Source organism: Ptychodera flava, chromosome 4 (assembly GCF_041260155.1).
Source record: "Ptychodera flava strain L36383 chromosome 4, AS_Pfla_20210202, whole genome shotgun sequence".
NCBI classification, from domain to species: Eukaryota; Metazoa; Hemichordata; class Enteropneusta; family Ptychoderidae; genus Ptychodera; species Ptychodera flava.
This window is the reverse complement of record NC_091931.1, coordinates 25,586,525-25,612,794: the sequence shown is the minus strand read 5'-3', so window position 1 is coordinate 25,612,794 and position 26,270 is coordinate 25,586,525. Positions and strand designations below refer to the sequence as shown.

Below are 26,270 nucleotides of genomic sequence, written 5' to 3'. Positions count from 1 at the left end.
ACTGCCAGTCGCGTAGCAACCATAGTTAATTTGTGAGCTCTCAGGCCAGAAACACTGCTTCACGCCAATCAAAACATAACACGGCAGCAGTTTCATAAACATGTCCTTCCTTGACGCACGTGTAAAAGAGGGTACGACTGACCGTAAACCATTGAGTAAAACCAGACAGTATCGATAAAAGACTTTAAAATTTGGTTGAAACACACTCATTATATATTATAAAAATATGAGAGGAATTTTTAAACCGGTAAACTCGTTTCCTGAAGCTCAAAACACTCCCGTTTTCGCCAGCACGTCAATTCTGCTCAGCACCACACGACAACAACAACACAAACTTTGCCGAACGAGATCGTCCACATCGAGGTTGGTGGGGATCCGCAGTCCAACCTGTCTAGACTGAACGATTCAGTCTGTATTGGTCTTCGCCAATCGAGACCCGTACACGATTGAATCTTTTAGTCTATTCCTTGTTTAGAAACGTTATTGAAAGATAGCTACTTCTTAATTCCTTGATAATGAAATAGATTGCCATCTTGTCAGTTCCTTCCAATATCCTGCGTTTGCATATTCTTGTAGTCCTTTCTGACTTGACTCATCTCTGACCAATCAAAGTCAAAGACGCTTCTCGCTTTCCCGCCAAAAAACCCGCTATATCACAGACTGAATCAACAACTTTACTTTAGAGAGCCTTCAGTAATTACAGGGGTAGGCCGAGGGAATGGGAAGGGGGAGGGTCACGTTTTAGAAAACTGTTCAAGGGAGAGTAAACCTACCTTAGGGAGGGTCACTTTTGACAGAAGCTGATTTTATGGCCAAACGTTTGATTGTCTGTGTGGTATTTCCTGAATAGGAAATCACCAACGAAATACGCCGATTCTTTTAAATAGTACACATTATCCACAAGTTTCACAAGCAAAGATGCAGTGGTATCCTACATTAATTACCTTGAAAAGTTAAACAGATGAAATACAAGAGACAAAAACATATGCAAGAGGTGGAAAAGTGTATATCAATTATCAAATGTATATAAATGCAATTGATGTTGTTAGTTTTATATTGAAAAAACTTGTGCATAGTTCTCTCATCGACTACCACATGTACAGTGAATCAACATTTCAGTGAAATTCCAAAATCTAATTTTTTGCACAATCATGGGCTTATTACCACTTTAGTCTAATCAAGTACATTAATATCAATAATCAAGCGTAAAAATATGCACAAATTTACCTATTTTTGTATTGGAAAATAATTATTCATTGTTTCATCTTAGACTGCTATATATAATATATCTGCATTTCGGTGAAATTCCAAAATAACATCATTGCACAACCATGGACATGTAACTACTTTAGTCTAATCAAGAACATTAATATCAATAATCAAGTGTACATAAATGCACATATTTACCTAGTTTTGTATTGGAAAACAATTACTCATAGTTTCATCATAGACTACCATGTATAGTGGACTAACATATTAGATAAAATTGCAAAATCAAGTTCTTGTACACAAATGCACATTTTACTTCCCACCTTAAGCAAAATACATTTAAATTAACATTTTAAAACTACTGTTGTCATTTGTCACTCTTTTTTAATGTAAAGCGCATTGAGATATTTAGATATTAGTGCGCTATATAAGAAATAAAGATTATGATTATGACATACAGATATAGCATGTTTTGTGTGTGTGTGTGTGTGGGGGGGGGGGGAAATTGCTGCCTGATAGATTCCATGTACTATGATTTGATATTTTTGGATGAAGTACTATACCATCAACATCTTGCCTTCTTATAGTTGCACAAAATATGGTGACCTCCCTCAAATGTATGAAATACCAAAAACACTCCCAAAACTGCAGCCCTCCCCTCCGTAATTTGTCCCTAACTTACGCAATTGATGATACTGTATCAGTAATTCTTGGGGAGAATACTGCAGTGGTTGGGGGGAGGCTTAAGTTTTAGAATGTCGGACAAGGGATGTCACATTTTTGACAGGAGGATAGGGGAGTACGAGGCGCTAAATGTAAATAAAATAATTTACACAATCACGCTGATTCCGAGATACAACAGATGGAGAATGTATATAGAGAGGAATTTCGCTATGCATACATATAATCATACGCGCACGCATAGAATGTATATAGAGTACGCCTGTGCACACATACATTCACAACAACATAAATAAACAAACACACACACACCGCATACATACATACATACATACATACATACGTACGTACGTACGTACGTACGTACGTACATACATACATACATACATACATACATACATACATACATACATACATACATACATACATACATACATACATACATACATACATACATACATACAAATTTACATTGAGCCTCACTTTTATGCAGCTGCAAAATTACATATATACAGGGACTCCTGATACACCTGCAATATATATATATAAACATATATATATATATATATATATATATATATATATATATATATATATATATATATATATATATATATATATATATATATAGGGCCTCGTTCTGATACAGCTGCAAAAAGTTTATACATATAGGGCCTCGTTTTCGTCGTACAACTGAAAATTTTATATGCAGACTCGTTTTGAGACATGTTGGAATTTTTTATGTATATACATCCTCGTTTTCGAAACAAGATAGTGACTTCCAAAAGTTCATATAATGTTGGTCGCAACTGGATTTATATACAAAAGTTGCGTTCACAATGCTGGACACTGTGGTGGACGGGAGGCTCAGTATCGTACGCATGGCCATGGAGCTAAAAAGCACCATGGAAGGGCTAAGAAGGACCCTCACTGGCTGCAATAATTGTAGCCAACGGGCCGTGTGCCCACTTTTCTGACTTGTTGGCTGTGCAGTCCCGGCCCGTAGCGGCCGGCGAAAAAAGACTTCACACGGTCTCTGAGCTGCAATTATTGCAGCGCGACCCTGGCATGACTAACGCTAATACACCAATAGTGCTTGCGCTTGTGCAAGTGCATTTGAACTTTCCAGTTTACTTTGTGCTAGTAAGCTAGCCAAAGCCATGGAGGTAGAAAGAAGTTTATTTCTACCTCCTTGCCACAACAACGATCGTGGTATATTGCTATCAGGTGAGATCACCCCAGTTCATGCAGGGCTGCCCTTAGAAGATAGGACAGGCGTCGACCATACAACGTCGATCGTTCACTGACGCCGCGCTGCAGTCAGATGTGCAACCAACTTTCGTGGTCTACAGAGTTTAAGACGATAAAGAAGTAATTTAGTACTGAAATCTTGGTGCAATAAACCCATGTACATTGATGGATGAAGGTCAATTAGGGTAAAAGATAACAATTCTTGGTCTTGGGCTTTCCTCGGGTCATTCATGCAAGGAGCATGGAGGTACACAATAGCGAATACAAGGGTTGTCATTACGGAGAATAAGAAATGATCAGACATTCAAATTCACCAGTAAATCAGCGACACTCAGCCGAAGAGTACATGAGATTCATTGAAGACGGCACGGAGGTAGGGAGATATCTCGTGCTACCTCAATGAATGTTTCCTACTCTATTGTAAATGCTCGCTCACCGACATATCGACCAAACTCACTTATCATTTTTTACTCTCCATACTCGAAACGTAATCAGGAACATTTTGCGTCGTTACAGATGCGATGTACTGCCGACGTAGTGCCTTTTTCGTCCCTTGCCGATCTTATCCCTGCGCATGGGCAGACGATCCAATTTAGTACCTAATCATAAAACAGCCCAGATAGGATATGAACGTGACCCTGAAGACAGCTACTAAACCGCTGTACAGTATTTATTTTCTTGCGTACTGTATGATTTTTAAGTCGCTTCTCATCATAGATAGATGTACTGTAGGCTGTACATATATAAGTCGTTCGTATTTGATGTAAAAAGTATTATATTTCTGGCATAGTTATCGGAATGTTCAACTTTTGAAAGTTACGCATTTTATGCTGTCTGTCGTGTGGACGTTTTTAGGGACGTCATTTTCTGTCAAGTTCAGACTAACAAGTCAAAAAAATGTCTTGCATCTCTTTCCTTTAAATAAGAAAAATGCTGATATTTCGAAAAAAATAAATATGGCCAGTCGCACTGTCAACAAATGCCCTGCACAAGTACCTCCAATGACTGAAAATGTAACAGTCATTAAAGAATCGATAGTCGGGCTTGAGTTAATCCGACTCTGTCCAGATCCGCACAGCACCTGCTGAAGAGCACACTAAATGGCGATCGTGTGACAGTATGTAAATTCTGAATTCCTGAAGTGCAAAATAGTAAAAAATCGATCTGCACGGTGACCTATTTAATTCAATTATCACAAGTATTAATATATGCAGGCTTTGTCGCCAAACTAAATATTGTATTTCAGCATGTTGTAGAGAGAACAAAAAAAACTTCATTTGATACATTGCACAGAAATATTTAAAAAAACTACAAACAGTTGCAGCTTCTGCCACATTACGAAGCTTACTTGATTTTATTTCCTTAGAATCTATGGCATTCATGCGTTTTGTAGTTTTCGAAACAAAAGTCATTAAACGCGACAAAAAGCTTCAAGAACTATTGGATGACATAAAAATGTTATTTATTTTCATTGAATTAACGAGGTACCAGGCCTTTGGAAAATGAAATAACTGAAAGGAACCAAAATATTTTCGACCCCCCCCCCCCTATAAGGCCAAACAGTAAACTGTGCTGTTCCCATTACATAGTTTTCAAAGATGAATGACAATTTATTTCTCAAACTCAACATTTTTGTTTACGATTTACTATACTGATATTACTCTACAATTTTTATTCAAATTTGAAGTCACTTTCTTCGTAACTATCCGTTGTCCGGATAATCTGTCACCCCGAATAGAGGTGCAAACTGAAAATACACACCAACAGTAGTTGAAAACTTAGGCTCAATCTGATTGTTGTGACACTGGGGTTTTAAATTTATCCGTTGCAGCTGTTTCAGCACAGGTTTACCACTATATCCACTTAGCAAAAGTTTTCTGCACAAGCTTCTCATGTATGTTGCTACTGCGTCAACAAGCTAAGTTTAAAATTAATTTAGGAGCAAGAATATTTTAAGAATCTACTGTGTGTTCCAGGTAATTCAAAAGAAAACAAAAAACAAACAAATACGTGCTGGTCTGAAGATTAGAAAAAGCATGGAATTCTTGAAGAATGTATGTGAGCACTGTCAACTCCGAAAATAGTATCCAGTTGTAGGCTATGCCCGTTGGATGTCAGAATGAATGAATGAATGAATAAATAAATAAATAAATAAATGAATAAATAAATGAATAGTCCAACACAAAAATTAAAGTCTGCCATACCCTCCCCAATAAAGTGATTCATTGTTCAAAGTGAGTGTATATTTTGTTCTCGCATTCAAATAAGTAATCATATCATGAATATTGATAGACCAGGGGGTACAAAGCGGTATTATTAAAACGAAACAATTTTATATAGATTTGTCATGAACATCAAACACAGATATACAAATTCGAACAATATCTCATGAGGTAAGTCAGAAACTGCATATAGGAATGTCATCTCAACATCGTCAAAAATGAAGTACCTTTGGCATTAGATTTATGCCACGGCACTCTTTTCAACAATCGTAGTTCTGTCACCTGAAGTTTGTGAACTGCAACATGATCACACTGTAAAGTTCATACGCGTGTGATGATGAAGTCACTGCCCCTCGATGACCGGTAAGGTAAAAACTTGTTTATGGAACTATAGAAGGTAACTTTAAAGGCGTCATGCTTCCTTCTAGAGCATTAGAGCTGCAATTTTAATATTAGTAGAAAACTTTATAGAACGTATACAAGTCATTAGTTCTTGCTGTAATTATTGTGCAAAAGTTTTATTGTTGTTACTTTTTCTCGACTACAGGTTCTGTCCTTTGTGGAGAAACTCGTTCTTCTATACACATTGTGACGGTGATTTATCTTAGAAAATGGGAGATGTATAGCAACAAACATATTATACGTCTTTTTAGTTTATTGCAATATCGAAATGTCAGAGTGCGAAAAATGAAATCGGGAATAAGTATAAATTAAAACTCAGTGATTTCTCAAAGTCAGTGTTCTATCGATTATTATACGTGCACTGTGGCCATATGTGACATATGGTTGAGAGCATATTTGATCCAATAGTTAGAGACTTGATGCCATCGGACGAAAGGAGCTGTTCGACTTTGTGGGTTTTCGATGTAATCCATTACAGCTTTTTGTATATTTTTATAAGCAATCATACCCATTTATGATCGATTATCCAAAAATCATAAATCCAAAGTCGCATGACACAGTCGAATCATAGAAAAAAACACTGTACAACACATCATAAAGTAACGGTATACATAACACAGTCAAATTCGTTAAAGAAATATATGTACCTCTGACTAAAAGTAGTGCTGAAGCACAGATTTACTAGCACACAAACTTTACAAGCAGTCTGCACAAACATTTTGCCAGACCAAGTTTAAATATTGCAGAAATATACACAGCAAATTGTCAGGCTTGCCTTGATGGAGACAGTATGGACTTATATGAGAAGTATGCATGCTAAGCAATTTCCAAAAATAGTATATCAAATTGAAGCACGAAATATCCATCTCTTCATCTTGCCCCTCCAACCAAATCTAATTGTCCATTGTCCGAAGAAGATATTATTGTCCCCGCAGAAGATTTAGTAAGTGGCATAATTATTGAAAGGTTAGGGCCATAAAGCAGTTTGATTAAAAAAGTTCTTTATCAGAAACGTCAAATAATATATGTATTAAATACACACATAAGGGAGCGTTCAGTTTTTATGACGGGGATGGGCCGGCAAAATCCAGGGGGGTCACCTCAAATTTGAAAACTGCAAGGGGGGGGGGTCATGTATTTTCAAACAGCTCAGACTGGGGGGGTCACTTAATTTTCATAAAGTTCCCTCCCGTCAAAATGCAGTTTCAGTGTTCAGAAATATTCTGGGAGATAAAAATGATTAGTTGCATGATTTCATTCTCTGAAGTTATTCAACTGTAAATCTGAACAAAAGTATAAGTATCTGCCACGTGAACATCTTGACTTGGCAACTCTGAGGCTTGTCTTATTGTAAATCAAGCTCACTGAGGGCAATGAACATTTCCTATTACCTCCATATTAGAGTATAGCAAGTTTTTTCAGGGAAATTATTGAACACTTACCTGTACTGAGACTGCTAGTACCATGAAAAGTTAAATAATACTTTTAGGTGACATTCCACTATCATAATTGTTGTCACATCTGAGCTTTGAAATACCCTATTTGAATCAGGTACATTTGTATCATTATCAAACACCTATAAAAGCACAAATTAATTTAGTTTAGCATTGTAAAAAAATTATTCTCTGTTTTCTCATTGACTCCAATTTATTGCAAATCAACATTTCGGTGAAATTCCAAAATCCAATTTCTTGCACACATATCAACCTCTAGGCTAAACTAAGTACTGTAAAATGAATTATTAAATGTCTATAAATACACAGATTTTGATAGTTTTGTATTGGAAAAAAAATATTCATAGTTTACTCATAGACTCCCATGTACAGTGAATCTACATTTTGGTATAATTTCAAATCCAATGTCTGGCTAACACATGCATTTGTTACCACCCTAATCTAATCGAGTACATTAATATCAATAATCAAGAGTACATACATTCACGGGTTTACCTATTTTTGTATTGGAAAAAAATTATTCATACTTCCTCTTAGACTCCCACGTATAGTGGATGAACATTTTCACTGAAATTCCATAATCAGATTTCTCATAATATGCACCTTTAACCATCATATTCTAATAATAATAATAATAATAATAATAATAATAATAATATTGGGTTCTTATATAGCCCACATATCCACAATACTACATGTGATCGAGGCGCTTTTTTTTTTACAATTATTATTACCCCTGGTCACTGGACCTATATGATACCACTCAACTCCCTGGGGAGCAAGCAACAGCTCACATGTGCAGCCAATAAGCGCAGCAGAGCTAAACACACACATTACAACCACTGTCCTACCAGGTACCCATCACTCCTGGGTGGGGAGAAGCAATGAGGAATAAAGTGCCTTGCCCAAGGACACAACACCACAGCCATGCCGGGGCTCGAACTCGCCATCCTTTGATCGTGAGTCCACTGCTCTAGCCACTGGCCCATGATGCCTCCTATGGCCCATGATGCCTCCTATAAATACAATTAAGTACAATTATATTAATTATTGAACGTCTGTATATGCACAAGTATAGCAAGCTTTTTATTGGAATAAAACTTATTCACAATTTTATCATTGACTCTCATGTTCAGTGGATGAACATTTTTGGTGAAATTCTAATGTCAAACTTTTGTCCACATACCAGTTGTAACAACCCTATTTCATTTAAGTGCATTTATGCAAATTATCAAATATCTATAAAGCATAGATATAGTTTGTCTTGAAAAGTATAACATAGTTTTCTCATACATTACCAAGTATAGTGAATCAACATTATCAGCAGCTGATTTTCAATTAAATCCAAATATCAAAATTTTATACACACACGCTTGCGCAAAAATATTGCGATCCACCTGTAATTTCTGTCCAACTCCTGTGAGGGGTATTTTCAAAATTATAGCAAGTCAGAAGGGGAAATCTGAGCATTAACACCTTGTGAGTTTGTAAGAAAGGTCATTTGAAAAAATCTACGATTTTTTTATTCAATTGCTCCATACCCCGCCCAAGATTTTTGTCTGTGCAGCTTTACTATAGCAATGTGTGTTCGTGTTTGTGTGTGTGTGTGTGTGTGTGTGGTGTGTGTGTGTGTGTGTGTGTGCGCGTGCGTGTGTAGGAGGGTCATGAAATTTTTGTCATCTTAAAAGGGGTCATCAATTTTTTGGTACAACGGGTAGGGGGTTTCACTTATTTTGACTGATACACAGGAAGAATTTACCGGCCCTACCCCGGCCACAATAACTGAATGCTCCCTAACATAGCAATATTGATTTCTGAATGAGTACTGAAAAAAATCGTTTAGTTAAAGACTATAAGTAGCTATCAGCTGAGCCACATTGACATTGTGAACTTTGGAATACTTCGGGCATTTGATTTATTCCAAAGAGAGCTCGTTTAGACCTTTACACTTCTGTCACTTGAGTGTATATACTGCATTCACACCGTACTGTTCATACTTGGTATAAATCTTCCACTGTATTTGCTGATCTTGTACAAAGGTAAGTGTAAGCCTTTATGTCGAAAATCACAATTATTTGGAGTATAAACATAGATACTAGTCACCTTATTAATCAATGCTGATATCCTGGTATTATCATGAAGCTTTAAGTAGTCTTTATTTTAAAAAAGAAAACTTTACGAGCTGTTGTAATTTAGACATTATGTTATGGTAGTTTTGGCATTTTACATAATTTAGATAGGAAAAAGGGCGGGAAAAGGGCCCATTGTTTCTCTACTTGCTTCAGCGTTTACTCTGAATGTAATGTTCTGTCTTAAGCCTTAAGTTAACCCAACATTCCTTGTAAATCAGCTTTTTGACATGGAATTTCAACCATCAAATATTTGCTATTACCAAGGGAACATTGGTATGCAGGTTTTACACTTCCATTGTTAAAGGTCACTCTTATGTTCAATAATGTTACATTTCATAACTCGGCCATCATAAACCCTTTAGATAGAATGAATAGTGGTTCGTGTCAAGCATATTTTTTCATTTTTCTTTGGGTAGACAAAATGTAAACTGTCCGATTAGCAGTTTGATGCATTGTCAGGCATGCTGTTTGTATGTTTGTTTAATGACACGAACATTGCTCCTCGGCTCGACATGATTTAGTATAACTGAAATGGAATCTGTGGAATGGCTTCAATCATCTATAAGCAGTTGTTGTCTTGAAAACGAGGTAGGCTACGTAAACTACGGTGATAACGTCAGTCTTTTCAAGCAAAAACAACATGTACTAAAGGACATCCTGCAGGCACAAAACCTAGTTTGAAAACGGAGTCCTACGTAAACTTTTAAGGTGGCGACTCAGGCTCAGAGGTCAATTTTAGCATATTTTTTTAATTTCAAATTTCGAACCCCTTGTATGTGGCCTTTCTTTTGGACGAAAAGTATATGATCACATAGTACCGAGAAATTCCTGAAATATTACCTACATGGCAAACTATCGGCTACACCGCGTGTCGTTATTTTCGCTTTGTCTGAACGGTCCTGGATCGCCAACAACGATATCTTTGATAAACATGCAGATATTATGTATGTGGTTAAGTGCGCACGCGCCGTTTTCAACACAATGCTGAACGTACCTAACTTCGGTACCATGTATCATGTGTATGTGGCAAATATGGAGGCTTACGTCCAGCAAACCAACTCCGGCGCTCGCACTCAGTACCGTCGAAAACGCAAGCAAGGGCCGCAAAGCCAACCAGTTAAAAATGGAAACTTGCGCCAAGTCGATTGTGGCTTGAACGCAAATCGAGCGGTGGTGAACTTAAGTAGACTCGCAAAACCTTACTGAATTCGTGCTGTCATGATTAATTTACACTGTAGATGTCACCATTACTGCACATACAAATAACGAACAGATTAGGAGTGTCAACGAACACCTCTTCATCACACTCATGTGTTGCTGCATGTCACGGTCTGTTAGGTCATGCGAGCGGCCATACACGTACAGTACGCAGCCATCCCATTCTTGATACATACATAACACTTGTCATTGGTCCAAAGACGGTTATGTTACAATCGAAAGTTTTAGGATCGAAATCGAAATGAACAAGAAACTCATTTTGAAAATGTAGATAAAATTTACTGTAAAATAGAAATAGAACTGTACACGCATAATATAGAGAAAATCGTGGTGGGAAGGACTCATTATATGTGAAAATCAGCTACTTTTCGTCATGACCTCTCTCTGTAGTTTTATCCCCCGTGAGTACTTCTATAGAAAGATGTATAGGTATGTGCCGCCCAACTGGATCACTTTTTCTCGAAGAAATCCTCAAACACTTGTCGATTTTTTATCCGCAAAAACCCTTAAGCATGGGTCGATAACAAATGTCCTAGGCATTAGGAAACCACATGCAACAGAATAAAGGTGACAATGCCCGCAATTTGTCAAGTTTAGTACATCCCTAGAAATAAGTAGTATTTTTGGAATGTACATGGCTAAATATTTTCGACTTCGGCGCCACACCCCTGTATAAAATATCAGGAGTACCCCTCCTGGGGTTTAGCGGTCCTGGGGGAAGAGGGGGAGGGAGGAATCGGGAAATTGGGTGGGGGTACGGAACCGACCAATTTATCTGTGTGATTTTATTCAATATACTTTAGTAGGATAGATTCCTGTGTTAGTCATAGCCACTGAAATTTGAGTGTGTGATGCTCCACCGACTGTGAGGGACAGACCTATTTATTATTCAGAAAGGGTCACATAAACACCTATTACCTTGATTTTCTCTTAAGTACACAACATTATCTGTATTGATTTTAATTTGATTTGATTTGATTACGATTTAAATTTAAAATTCTAATTGTTTTACTTTCATTGAGCTGTTCTGGGTTCATTTTTGAATTTATTTTCGTTCTGATATCGGTTTCGATTTCAAAATGAATATTCATTGTCGTTTTGATTTTACCATGCTTATAACTTGCGTTTCATTTCTGAGTTGGATTTCAATTTACATTGACTATCATTGTCATTTAGAAATTATTCCATTTCCATTTTGAGAATTGACTTTCGAAACTACATCATTTTATGTTTTGATATTCGTTTATATTTCAAAATGAAAATCCAAACGATTATCAAAACGAAAATGGTTTTTAATTACGAAATTTATTTCGTTTTGATATTTGATTTGATTTTCGTTTCTATATCAAAATGAAAATTCATCGGAGTTTTGATTTACTATGGCTTTTAAGCTGCATTTCTAAACACCTCTGGAGAGGGAGGTGGGAGAATAGACTGGGGGAATTTCAAAATATCAAGGGTATGTTGGGGATACTTGAAAGGATTTTAGGACTTAAAAGGGAACGCAAAACAAAACTGTCTCTGATTGATATGAAATAGGTGTTGAGTTGTCAATTTAAACATCAACATTTGACTAATATTTGGGTGGTTTTGTTTTGTGTATCCACTGCAGTTTTTTGTTCTACTCCCTGAAGTGTGATGAAATGTCCAGCACAGCTATATGTGTACAGTCAGCATAGTTATTGTTCAAAATTAAATTCAAGTCCGGACTAGAATTCATTTGTCATCAACAAGAATGATTATGGTCTTTTCCGAACAAAACTTTGTTATTCCAGCATGCTATGGTGAGTAGAACAAGAAAGTGCAGTCGACAAACAGAACAAAACATATACTGAAATTCGACCTTTCTGCAACACTCTATAGGTTGAGTCGTTGTTTTCATTGATGGGGGCGGCAATTATATTAGGTGAACACTGCAGGGATGGAATTAAATCTGTGATTGTTTATATCAAAGCAGGCATCCAGTTTCAATAAGATAAAAGCGAGAAGATGATTCCGTAACCAACATAGAACAAGACAACTTGAAATAATTAGAATTCAACTGCCGAGTTTCTGTGTGCTTTACATTAATTGAAACAAAGTACGTGTCTCATTCATCACCATTTACTCGATCACAAAGAAGACAGAAGTCGACAATTTCTTGAGATGCAAAAATATGTAACCCATGCCTACTTGAACAGTACGAGTATATAAACAAAGGTTTCAGCGGTAAGGGGGGGGGGGGTTCGGGAAATAGGGAAGGGGTAAGGGACCGACCAATTATATCTAACTGTTTTTGTTTTATTTAATTTATTTTAGTAGGCTAGAATCCTTTGTCAGTCATAGCCCACTGAAATTTGAGTGCGGGAAGCGCCCCCGACTGTGAGGGACAGACCAATTATACATAAGGGGTTACATAAACACCTGTTAGCTAGGTTGTCTGTTCAGTATACAACATTATCTGGATTCAGTTTAATTTTGATTTTGATTTCTTTATTTAAATTCGAATTGTTTTACTTTCATTGAGTTGTTCTGAATTCCATTTTTGATTTCCGCGCTAATTTCATATTGTTTGATTAATTTTACTAAAGTTCTGACATTTCTTTATTTAAATTCGAATTGTTTTACTTTCATTGAGTTGTTCTGAATTCCATTTTTGATTTCCGCACATATTGTTTGTTTATTTTGACTTTCGTTCTGACTTTTATTTTTATTATTATTTCATTTTCGAGTTTGATTTAAATTTACATTTTTTTTCTATTTCGTTGTCATTTTGAAACTGTTCTGTTTGTCATTTTAATTTTGACTTCAGAAACAAAAATCATTTTCGGTTTGGTATTCGTTTCGATTTCAAAATGAAACTTCTCTGTCGGTTTTTTTTATTTTACCAGGATTATAACTTTCTTTTCCATACCACCTTCCATACCATTTTTTAACAGAAATCAACAATTGAGTTGTCTGGGGGAAAAACGGTGTACCAGATTTTCGGTAAAATTGATAGAACAAGAGAAATTCTTGCTGAAGTGAACGGAACCTGGTAATTTATTCAAAAACCCAGAGTTGTTACTTTCACACCTTATTGTGCTGAAACAAAAGGGAATAGAAAAAATCTTGGACACCGTTTTTTCCCCCCGACTACTCAATTGTTAATTTCTGTTAAAAGATCTCAAGTCGCCATAGTCCTGTAATACCTAATTTTTTGGGGGTAAACAAACTCAAAAATGCATATTTTTGAGAGAAATGGTCACAAACACTGTGATTTCGGAAAATAAACATATTTTTCATAATGTTGAGATATAGGGCTAACAGAAAATATATAATGTGTGGGGTCTAAAAGTGAAATTCATTGAGAAAAAGTGAGTTTAAAATAAGTATCATCTAACGTGTGTCTCTACCTTAATCTAAACTTTAAACAATCCGAACCAAAACAAACACTATTGTGACACAGACAATCGGATAGTAATATAGGGATCCTATTTCACACGTATCCGAACGAAAGAAATACAAACGCAACTTAAACGTTTGGATAGTATAAAGGTGGGGAACGTCTTTCACATTTATGAGATAAAATTGTGGTGTGGCATTCTTCAACGCATTACTGAACGTTAACACCGATAAGCATAATTCTGTCAGCGACACTTAGCTGCGTCATGCAGCAGTTGCAGGAACTGCACACAAATGAAACAGCCATTTGTGAATCCAGCTGCTTCTTGGATATTGTGTGACCTCGTGTATACAATATAGGCACCAAATTCATTGAAATGAAAATTTATAATGTGCTGTGCATTCAGCTCAGTCACCATTTTCTCACCCATGCACTCAGAAATCCATCAGAGGCTTTTTAAAGACATCCATATTAGTATTAGTATTTTATTAAACACACAACTTCCTTTTGAAGGGAAGAAAAGCGTTACATAAACAAATGAGGAAGTTACTAAACGAAAACAAAATAGTGTTTCGAAGAAATAATACGAAAAAAAAAGAAATGAATTCATACAAAAAACCAAATCAAATGATGATTACATTTCTGATAGGCGTTCCATTCTCAATTTATACATGTAGATATGTACTGTGCTAAGGGAATTGATACGCAAGTATTATTCATTATGAATTCAAATTTGTTAGGCATATCATAAAATGCGGTGTATATTTTGCAGCTGCAGCAAACAAGAGATTTCTTTGGCTGGTGTAAAATTTGCAAGAAATGATGAAATGTTGTTCATCTTCTACACATTTACTATTGCAAAGTTCGCAGATTCTTTCATCTACTGGACTTTCATTGTGGCGTCCTGTTTCAATTTTTAATGAATGGTTACTTAATCTAAATTTGACAAGACTGTCTCGGAGATCAACATTATTGATAGTAGTAATGTAAATTTCAAGCTCGATACTTTGTTTAAATATTCTGTATGTTCTCAATTTATTTTTTGCATCTTTATTCGTTCTTTTATCATCTTGGATTTCTCTTTCCCACAGTTCATCGTATGTGCCTCTAAGTTTGCCGTAAATTTTGGTCGATTCAGACCCAGTGATAATTTGATCGGAATTAACAAGTTGCATTTCCCCAATATTAGTACAGATTAACTCAATCTTACAATACCACTTGCTTTTCAGGGTTTTGTTCACAAGGAATGCTTCCTTCAACAGACAGTGTTCACTATTATTAAGTCTATTAAAGTATTTGATCATCTGTTTTTGAATGAAAATTTCGATGGGATAACGACCGAGTTCGCTGTATGTTGCAAGTTTTGATGTGTTTCTTGAAATTCCCAATAAGAACCGGCAAAAGCTGAGGTGAACGTCTTCTATAGCTGATTTGGATGTACTCTCGTGTCCCCATACCTCACAACCATACACAAGAATGGGTCTGATAAGTTTATCAAATAATGATTGTGCTAATGGGACATTTAGATTTCTACCCATTTTTTCTTTTAAAACGTGCACTGCTTTCATACCCCATTTCTTAAGATTTTCCTGTCCCATTTTAAATTTTCTATTTGCACTTAAGACCATTCCAAGGTAGTAAAATTGTTTTACTTTTTTAAGCTTCTTACCCCAATAAAAAACGTCATTATCCAAATATATGTTAGCCTTATTAAATATCATAATATTTGATTTATCCGTCTTCACCGTTAAGTGCCATTTTGAAGTGTACATGGCTAATTTGTCCAAACGATTCTGTAGTCCTTTTTTGGACTTTGACAAAATGACAATGTCATTAGCGTAAAAAAGACAGCTGATGCTAGTCTTATTAGTTAGTGGGTCACACTATTAATTATCAAAGATGTTTGGAAGGTCATTAATGAACAGGTTAAAGATTGTTGGACTTAGGTTACGTCCCTGTTTTACCCCTACGGTAGATTGAAATTGTTTGGTTAGACCCCCGTTAGTTTTAATCTTGTACGTCATATTGTTATACATGGATTTATAATACATTTTGCCTGTTATATTATTTCTCAGGAGTTTAACGTAGAGGCCACAATGCCAAACACTGTCAAATGCTTTTTTTAGATCGATGAAGCACGCATACATTTTAGTACATTTTTTACTTTTGTTTGTATTCGAACGTTCACTATGATACAGATACTTGTTGACAATGGTATGTAATATAAACATATTATTGGAGGTACAGCAGTTTTTCCGAAAGCCGAATTGCTTTTCAGTTTGTATCTTGTTTTCATTCAGGTAATCTGTCAATTTATGATTTATCATACAGGTGAATAATTTACCTAAACAACTTGAAATAGCAATTCCTCTATAATTTGAAGGGTTTGTTTTTGAGCCTGATTTATATATTGGGACAATTAGACTAGTATTCCATGATTTTGGTATTACTCTAGAATTAAGGACAACATTGAACAGTTTTCCAAGAGCTCTTGTAAGATAGTATCCTCCACCTTTAAACATTTCATTGCACAATGTATCAGCAGATATCATTACTGCAGCAGCAGGAAAGATTTTCCTTACCCTAGCTATTTGAACATTAAGTAGCATTATTGTTCTCCCAAATAATGATAGTTGAGAAAGAAGGCTAAAGAAGTAACAACAACAAATGCATAAAATGGTCATATTTATTCTTATAAAATACTGTTGCCCAGTGGTTGTACCATGACAACATGACTTCTAGGTGCATGATACTATCTAAATCTATCCGGCATATATTTATACTGCATTAGGAAAGTTATTCAGACCTTACAAAATCACTTATATGATCGACATCCTTGGGACAGAAATTCATGACAGCGACCTCAGGACTGGGATCCATGGTAGTGTCCTAGGACAGGTATCCATGACAACATCTTCACCCAACTCCTATGAATTAAAAGAATAAATCACATACACACTGCAGTGAGTTTAAAATGAAAGCTTGTGACTCTGTTGCCTTTATAACCACTTTTATATCAAGGAAACATTTATTCATGGATCTGACCTTTCATCATTGAACAGGGAAGTACGGGGCACATCAAAATCCTATTATGTGTGTTCCAGTATCATCCAACTTTCAGTGTTTATGTGGCCCTTACATTCAGAGAATTACTACACGCCATTACGAATATGTGCTGGTAGCATGAGGTAAACTAAATCATACAATATTAACCTGTCTTATGTATTGCAAATGGACAAAAATACTTCCCACGAGTGTGTTCATGTAACTTAATGCAATAGTCCTCAAACCAATTGCATTCTGCTAAAAAATTCTTTTTTGCCAACTGTTTCAACAATCTCTTATTGGATCAATACAATTTGGAGGCCCACCATGGGTTGGTTTGGCTTAAAATTTTAACATCAACAATAGTAATCCAAATACGCACAGTCTGGTGTGAATGTGTATGACAATTATTATAATGCAATATCTATCGGAAGGTGGTTCCTGCCATATCACGTGATGAAAGCACCAACCTTGGCACTTTTTTCCCATGAATCAAATACATCAAGTTGATGAAGCCCTAAACTGCAACTTCTGTTACTATTTTTATCCGTTTTTGTAAAAAAATCATGGGAGTTATAAATTGCGAAAACGGCTTTCTCATAAGCAACCCAAAAGATAGCACACATGTAAAAATCAGCCTTGGTAAACTTCCCCTTTAAATAGCACAGACTCCAATTTTTAAACTTTCATCAAACTTATAGCAACCGGACCCCATTAAAGGAGTATAAAATTGTATTTAGTAATCAGAGTTCTCCGCAGGCCCATTATTTGTGGCAGAGTGTTTGAATTATCCAATCACAAAACACGTAACAAAATATTTAATGAGAGGCCATTTTGGAATGTGACTTCGCTTTCAACCCTCGTGCTTTTGAAGGAACTGTTCAGTATTTATCATTGCCAATACTCTTACGAAGTGTTTCAATATCAAAGGAATTTTTTGTGAAAAACTGGCCGGCTTTATGCTACATGTAAGCTTAACTTCACTTGATACACAGCAAAGCTACATGTAGTTACACAGTTGTTTTTCTCGATTGCTTTTTGAGAGTGTATTTATCATGTGATCATCATGTGTAGAGTGACATATTTAGGAAAGTTATGACAGGTACTCACATTTTATGCAAATAGTATGCTAATGTTATGCTAAAATATGAAAATGAAGCAGCACAATTTTTCAATCCAATCGTGGAGATCAATGATGTTGCAATTTACAAGATTTATTATATTAATATGTAAACAGAATTGCTATTCCCCAATACGTCAGAGAGTTTGCCATCTTAATGTTAAGAAGAGAGGATTGTATTTGATTTGTGAATACAGGCTTTGGGGAGGGCAGAAATTGAAAAAAAGAGGGATGGAAGGGTCTCCTTTGGCAAATCTCCAAATTTCCGGTGGAAGCACATGTTTGACATAGCCCAGACGCGCACAGTCTGCGCTTCCACTGAAAGATTGAAGGTGTTTGGAGACAGAGCTCATAATGGTCGCTGCAGTAGGACTCGGAGTTGTAACCTCCATAAATGTAATAATCTACATAAATGTAACATCAACCATAATTGTAATAAAGTGCACCCATAAATGTAATATCAGCCACAAATGTAACAAAAATCAACCAAAAATGTAATAAAAACACCAACCACAATTGTAATAAATGGTAACCATAAAAGTACTAAAAATATCACCCATAAATGTAATACTTGTCTACCATAAATGTAATAAATTTATTTTGTCGTTGCAATTGAGGAATTAGCCCTTAAAATTTATATAGTAATAAGGAAAGCAACTCCACACATTATTCATATCTTAATTGTTTGCGTTTAATGTTTGTATATTTGAAAGTGTATTTTACGTTTCCCTGTTTTGTATACAGAACTGATTGGCCATGACGCCGAGACACAGCTGTAATCTGAACGTCAGTGCAGTCTCTACTCCAGAGTGGAGAAGACTGTATAACACCACGATCCTTTAACGCCGGTTTTTGAAAATTGCCGTACTTTCTAATCAGTAGCCTCAAATTCGTCTTCAGTGGATAAATTGTGTGGAATAATCGATAGATTGTCTGTATTTCTACGTTGTCCCACTTGAAGTTTGTTCCTTCACTGGAGATGCTAGGATGTGACGGTCTAATTTTGACCTACTGTGTTCAAGTTAGTGATCGTATTGGTTTTACCAGATTGAAATATGGGTATATGTTCTCGTCAACATGTTTTGTGTCGTAAGTTTCTGTTTTAAAGTTGAATATTTCTCTGTTATTTGTTCTGAGTCATCTGTCATAAAGTTTGTGTGGTACCATTGCTTGACGAGTTATTTTGACGCCTCCTTATTATGTAATTATCAGTGTCTAGAACTGCTTTTCTACTTGCATTGTCTAACGGTTTGATCAGTACCTCGCCATTTTCTGATAGTGTTCTCAAAGCATTCTATTATGTGTTTCGGAAAGGAAACCTAGTTTCGGGAAAGTATGCAATAACATTACACTAGTCTTATTAAAGTTATTTTACTCAGGGAATTGATAAACAAATGATCACATATGCAAGTTCAAGTTTATTACATTTATGGTTGAGTTTATTACATTTATGGTTAATTTGTTTATTACATTTGTGGTTGCGCGTTGTAACATTAATGGTTGACTGTTTTATTACATTTGTGGTTGATTTTATTACAATTGTGGTTGATATTACATTTGTGGCAATTATTACATTTATGGAGGTTACAGGAGTAAGTCACCTCGACCCCTGTCCGTTTTGACCCCAATATTTCACACTCTCTTGACGCTAATTGTGCTCACCTCTACCTTGACATATGTTTCTTGTTTCATGGCGTTTTACTGAACATATCATGCATCTTTCCTGGGAAATTGGCTTCTAAACAAAAAAAAATAGCTGTTTCGATACACAAAATGCAGAGCAGACACTTTTACGACCAAGTGCAGTGCGCAGACTGTTCGTAGTTTTAGGCGACTATGATGGGCCCGGCCTAGCCCTGCGTACAATGCTGTGTGTTCCCAGAATTATACGGGGGGGCCCGGGGGAGGCCGTATATGGCCGGGAACACACAGCATCGTACGCAGGGCTAGGTCTGGCCGGTAACTAGAGAGATCTGCCAGTTGCGACCTCGGCCAGTGCCCGCGCCGACCAACTCGGCCAGTGGGAGAGATCGGCTACTTACATTCATATGATTGCGTACATTTTCTCTTCACAGTCAACAGATGCTTTTATACGCGTGCCAATTTTAGTTTTTTGATGTTATTTTGTTGAACTTTCAATAAACAATGAGAAGACGTTCCACTCAGAAAAAAACATTGGTCGGCCTCAGTCTTTCAGCAGATCGCGGGTATGCCGTACGATCGAGAGTACAAATTGGCAGTAACAATCACTTAATCGTTGACCGTTGGATGAATAACGTTTAATGCTATGGTTTGACGGTAGTAAATCTTAGGTTTAAAGGTGTTTTAATGGAAAGTAAAACACGATGTACGGTACTGCGGCCGATGTCATCGTGTAATTAGCGTTGAAGCGAGGTACCCTCCATGGCGGAAGGAAGTTTGCAAACATCGCGCTCATGAATGACATTGACATCGCTTTCACATTTATAACTTTAGCGAGACCTAGAAAATAGAAGAACACCGTAGTCTCATCATATAACCATACTCCTACTGGCCGAGCTAGCAACTGGCCGACCTCTCTTTATTCGGCCCGGCCTGGCCCTGCATAGTTACGTGTGGTTCGATACATAGCGGCCGCCGTGGTATGCATAACGGCGGCCGCTGAGTAATGAACCACACGTAACTGTGCCCTGGATACCGTGCTGTGTGTTCCCGACGTTATACGGCGTCCCAGGCACAATTTTATCTGTCGAGCCCAGTCGGGTGCGTTCCCGACGTCACAAGGTTCCACTAAAGTCTTTAAAAGTTCTACGAGCATCGAAAAAATGACGACGACTTTCGAGAAGATAATGATACAAGTTTTTCAATCATATCGAAGGGGCCGGGTCCAGGTAACCAGGGCTGATGGGTCGAAACGGTCAGGGGTCGAAGTGACTCGTCGAAGCCGCTGCAGTTATGAAGCTCACAAGTTACCCGCGACAAAAATAGGGAAAGGGTTATTAGCTTCATAACAGCCGCACAGTGTCTTATAAGAATACAAAGCAGTGGGCACTTACCACTATCCTTTTTTTACTTGAACGAAAACCAGGAACGTAGTTAGTGTTCGGTAGATATGCTGTACCACATTCCCTTCAGGACCGTGGCTGTACAGTCGATCCCGCTGGCGCTGGTTGAAGTTGTTCACACTAGTTACGCACACATGGCAGACATAACCATCCGAGTTCAGAATATAGTGCATGCCATGTTGCGCTTAATTGACACTTTAAAGGTTGCTAGTTTGGTGTAATTGTTTACATTTAGCAAGTACTATACTTTTAAACAATTGCTAAGTAGATAGAAATAGATTAAACTTTGAAATTATGGCCCACTGCCTCTGCTACCCTTCGCTACCCAAAATCTCATTTGCATAAATAAATCGTGCCCCGTTCGGGCATTAATTGACCTAGTACGCAAGATATAAAGAACAGCCTCACATCGTATCGCAAATAAACTGTATCTAACGAGAGTTGTAACTTTTCTAAAGTTTAAGTGTTTATATATAATATATATATATATATATATATATATATATATATATATATATATATATATATATATATATATATATATATTTCTTGACCTAAGAAACAAACCTCATGAATGAGACTCTGGAGACTCTGCTTTAAAATTCAAGGGGCATGTGTACCATCAGAAGCCAGACTTTTCTAAAGTTTAAGTGTTATATATAATATATATATATATATATATATATATATATATATATATATATATATATATATATATATATATATATTTCTTGACCTAAGAAACAAACCTCATGAATGAGACTCTGGAGACTCTGCTTTAAAATTCAAGGGGCATGTGTACCATCAGAAGCCAGACCAACCATTTCACATCTGTAAAGTTACTCTGGCTGTTACCACTCCCCCTGTGCAAGTTTATAAACACGCTTGTTCATTTACAAACCACAGGGTGTTTATAGGACAGCAAACATTGACTACACTTCTGTATTGTCAGTGTAATGAGTGCCTAGCAATAAAGTTGGTGCTAAGGGGTTTCTCCTGAGTGGCTTACCTTTTATATAAACGGTACAAACCTTATTGGGAAATAGGGCACTACTGTCATTAGCAAAATCCAGCATATGTAGCTACGTCGAAAGGGGAATGAAACCGTTTTCAAAATGTTAAGGGTGTTTCGAAATGAATCGCTGGGCAAGAATGCAATGATTTACATGGCATTGGCATGAGAGGTCTGTTCGTTTGAATCGCTTCTGTTGCCGTGTACTTCCTCTTTTGAGTTCCATTTTCAGTTCAAAATGTTCATAAACATAGCATCAATGGCACTTTGCTCACATTTGTTCGATGTGACGCATTTCTTATCACACACTGACTGTCTCTTCGCCAAAACAGGAACTGCTCCGACTGTGACCATGTCTTGCGGTCGTCCGATGCAATCATCGTAGTAAATTGATCTTTTTCCGAAACTCAAACGTATCAGACTCGATCACTCACTTCACAATTCCATGCACAAAAGTATATCGTATCTACCGATATGTTGAGAGTGAATGTTTTTTATTTCATGTACACTATGTAATAAAGGGTCGTAGTATTGGCAAATGATCAGCCCGTTTATTGTCAAGTTCTGCGGTCGTCTGCCAAAGACACCCACACGTGTTCTCACCAGCACGCTTGTCTGTACCGTGGATGACACAGTGGTAACTGGCAAGTGAGGCAACAGTTGTTGTCTCATGAACACGATTAGGGCGAGTTCCAACCTGCACGTCGAAACATCATCCATCCGCGTCTTCTGTCCCATTCGATGACCAACTTTTCAACATTTTTAGGAAAGAGACATGGTGCCATCAGACTAGTTGCTCTTGGGGGACGTTGCAGCGATGAGAAATTACCGATTAGCTGTTTTTCTAGTTCAGGGCAAAACATGAGCTGGCGTCTGTATCTCGATCCACGTATCCATGAACTGATGCCATGTTGTGGAAAGTGTTCATGAGTACCTTGTTCAGCTCACAGCTCTATGCCATCGTGGCGATGATCAACCCGGCGTGTGGTAATTGGCTTATGATGAACAACGAAATAGATACTTTGCGAAATCGCGAAATCACGAAATGACAACATTTCCACAACCACATTTTTTTCCAATAAAATCTAATATTTAAATGATTTCCGTGACCACCGCAGTTGGTTTACTGGGTTTAATGAACGGATTAGGTACGTAACGGAATATTTTGAAGTGACTTCAATCACGGTCGAACTACAAAGTGATACATGGCAAAATAATGGGCCGCCATGAAAATATCAGTATGAACACGTACTCCCACAGTCACTACAGTACCTGTTTGGTCAGGGGAATTGTGAAGCTTCACAAATCTCTCTCGAAATAAAGCCATAACATTTTGGAATTGAGGTTTTTAATCTTCAAACACTAGCTGTCGAAACGCAGCTATCTGTTGGCGGTAGACGGTGCGTAGCTATGTGGTGGCGGGGTTGACCTTTGACCCGCTTAACTCTGCATTGCAGGGCTGGTTTTTGCCCGAGTGCTCATGGGTGAAAGAGATGAACAATGGCGGCGGATACAAACGCTTCCCTCGCATAGATAGAGAAAAGTAGGCTTTGCGGAAGTTTACAAGCGCGGCCGGGCACATATTGTACCTAGGCGAGGCTGTACACCAGTACGCGCGCACCCGGAGTATGTCATGTGGTTGCAAACCTGTCACACGAGTACCACTAGGACGTACGCCCTCTATGGTCACCTCTCTCGTCCGAACATGTTATGCAGAGTTGCTTTGAACTTACAAGTATTACTGGTGAGACGCCGCGTGTTTTGCCTGAAAAATGTCAATAATTTTTCTGTTTTGGTAGAGCAATGGGGTGTGAATTTATTAGAATCTTTTTTTTTTCTCTGATGGTGAAACAAAACAGGAACAACAGTGACACAGGATCATGTTTTACTTTCCAAGATTTTATTCATTTCAACAATTCAAGATTACAACAGGTAACAACACAATTTTACATAATCAAACTTTCTAAGGTTAGCAAAGGATGAAGAGTGAATAAAATTAACGGTTTCCTGTGGTAAAAATCTTACTTAGGGAGTCGTCATTATTTACGACCTTGGGGGAAGTCTGGGTTATGGTATTCTGAAATTTCAAGTAGACCCCTGCCAACCCCAATGCATTTGAGTAACCCAGTCTCTAACACAGAAATTTTGACTGATCCCTCCCTCCCCCACTTAGAACAGTTAAATACCAAGACATGTATTTGTAACATTTACAAAACTACAGCAATAGTACAGACCTTTCATATCCTGCTAGAATATCATCGGTTACCTCATGACAGTTGAAAAAGATGAAACCGGCAAAAGGAAATTCAAAGTCACAATAAAATGTAGATACAAAAGCTCATGCTGTAACCACTATCCAACCATATAATATTGTTTACTTTGGATGGGTATCATGACAAGGTTTTCACTAAGATATCTGACAGGGCAGAATTTGAAAGTACAGGAGAACAGTCAGGAGGCTGGGGGCAGTGTCAGAGGAGTTGTACCCTCTCGTGTTGAAAATTTGAGAGATTGATGTGTACAATAATGCAGTCTGGTGCAATATGAGAGATGTTATCCATTTGTGTAAAACTGTTAGAACACCTCACAGACGAAAAGTGCGAGAGGCGTGTCCCCTCTGCCACGTCAGAAATTTTGAGAAATTAATGAGTTCAATGATGCAGTCTGGTGCAATATTAGGTGTTTCTATTTGTTTTACTAAGTAAAAACTGTTAGAACACTCCAGGGGGAGAGGAAATGACAGGGGGTCGGATTAAGAATTTTGAGAAATTGATGAAATGGTGCAATCTGAGAGGTATTTCAATTCATTTTGTACCAAAAATTGAGCAACCCCCTTCTTTCTCTCCAATTTTGAACAACCCCCTTGTAGCTTTCAATTTTTTGAGTGACTACCCTCACATTCCTCTGACCCCCCAGGCCCTTATGTTAAATTACTCTAAAAGACCCATAAAAATATTCTTGATGGCCTTAGAACTAAATTTGTGAACAACATGTACAGTAAAAGTGGTCAACTTTGATGCAGTCTTGCTGATGCATTTTTATGGGGCTTGAACTCACAATATCTACAATACTAATTCGCCTAGCTTAGCAGTCAGTTAAAACTCCTACAAATAGGCATTTCAACTAGCAGCGGCCTGGTGGCTCATGTAGCTGTACTGTGATAATATTCAAGAGAATCCATAGGATAGCTAGGTGTGTGCCTCAATCAGGCAAAACAACAATTAGCAATAACAGCAATAATAATAAATATCAATTTCTGCAAGTCATTTAAAAATATACCACCAAGGGCACAGTATTGCTCCTATCTGACAAACAAAAAGAGCTTCCTATTTCCACTTATTCACTCAAAATGCTATTGTGTTTGCAAAGAGTTTGAACTTTCAATTTTCATAGGCAGAATTCCGTTTTAACACCCACTTTTCAATTTTGTAGATCAACAGTAAAAATTTGATGGTCCTTGCTTGAAATGTTAAGATTTACTCAGAGTTAAGTTATACACAGATGAGCCAAGAATACAATGTGCAATATACAGACCAAATAACCTGGTGATAAACTGGTGAGAAGGAAACTTACAACAGCTCAATTAACTTTCAAATGTTGGACGTCAGAGTAAATTGAAAGATTTCAATAACTTCCTAGTTGTATGAGTAGTATGTGTAACATTAAATGTGAAAACTTCTTGGTTTCAGATAAAAATGTGCAATTATATTTTGACAATTACTGCAAGCAAGATATATTGTAGGTCAACATTGCCTACTGTAAGTTCAAAGTTGTAATCAAAAGCAGGCAACCACTGGTAATTGGTCGATGATAACTGATAAATTCGAACCTTGGAAGAAGTAAATATATGCAGTGTACTGATCAAACAACAATATGGTGTCAGAGGGATAGGTCGTCAACATTAATATCGTTGTTTATTCTGTTTGTGTGGTGAAGTGACCTGATATTATCATTCATCACTAATCTTATTCAATCTACACATGATTTCACTCGGCTGCCTTCATCTTTGTGAAGATTTACTTAATTAAGTGATACCATGACAGGTTTTTTGTTTATGTAACAAAATGATTGGAACTGATACAAATAAACTGGAGTCTGTTTTAATGGTATGGTGCA

General features: G+C 37.0%; 1 protein-coding gene across 1 annotated transcript in view; it reads left to right on the top strand.

Annotated features, from left to right (window-relative positions):
- Window positions 1–26,270, top strand: part of LOC139132188 (uncharacterized) — a 212,236-nt gene that overhangs the window by 148,932 nt on the left and 37,034 nt on the right. The gene's annotated exons all lie outside the window — the stretch shown is intronic.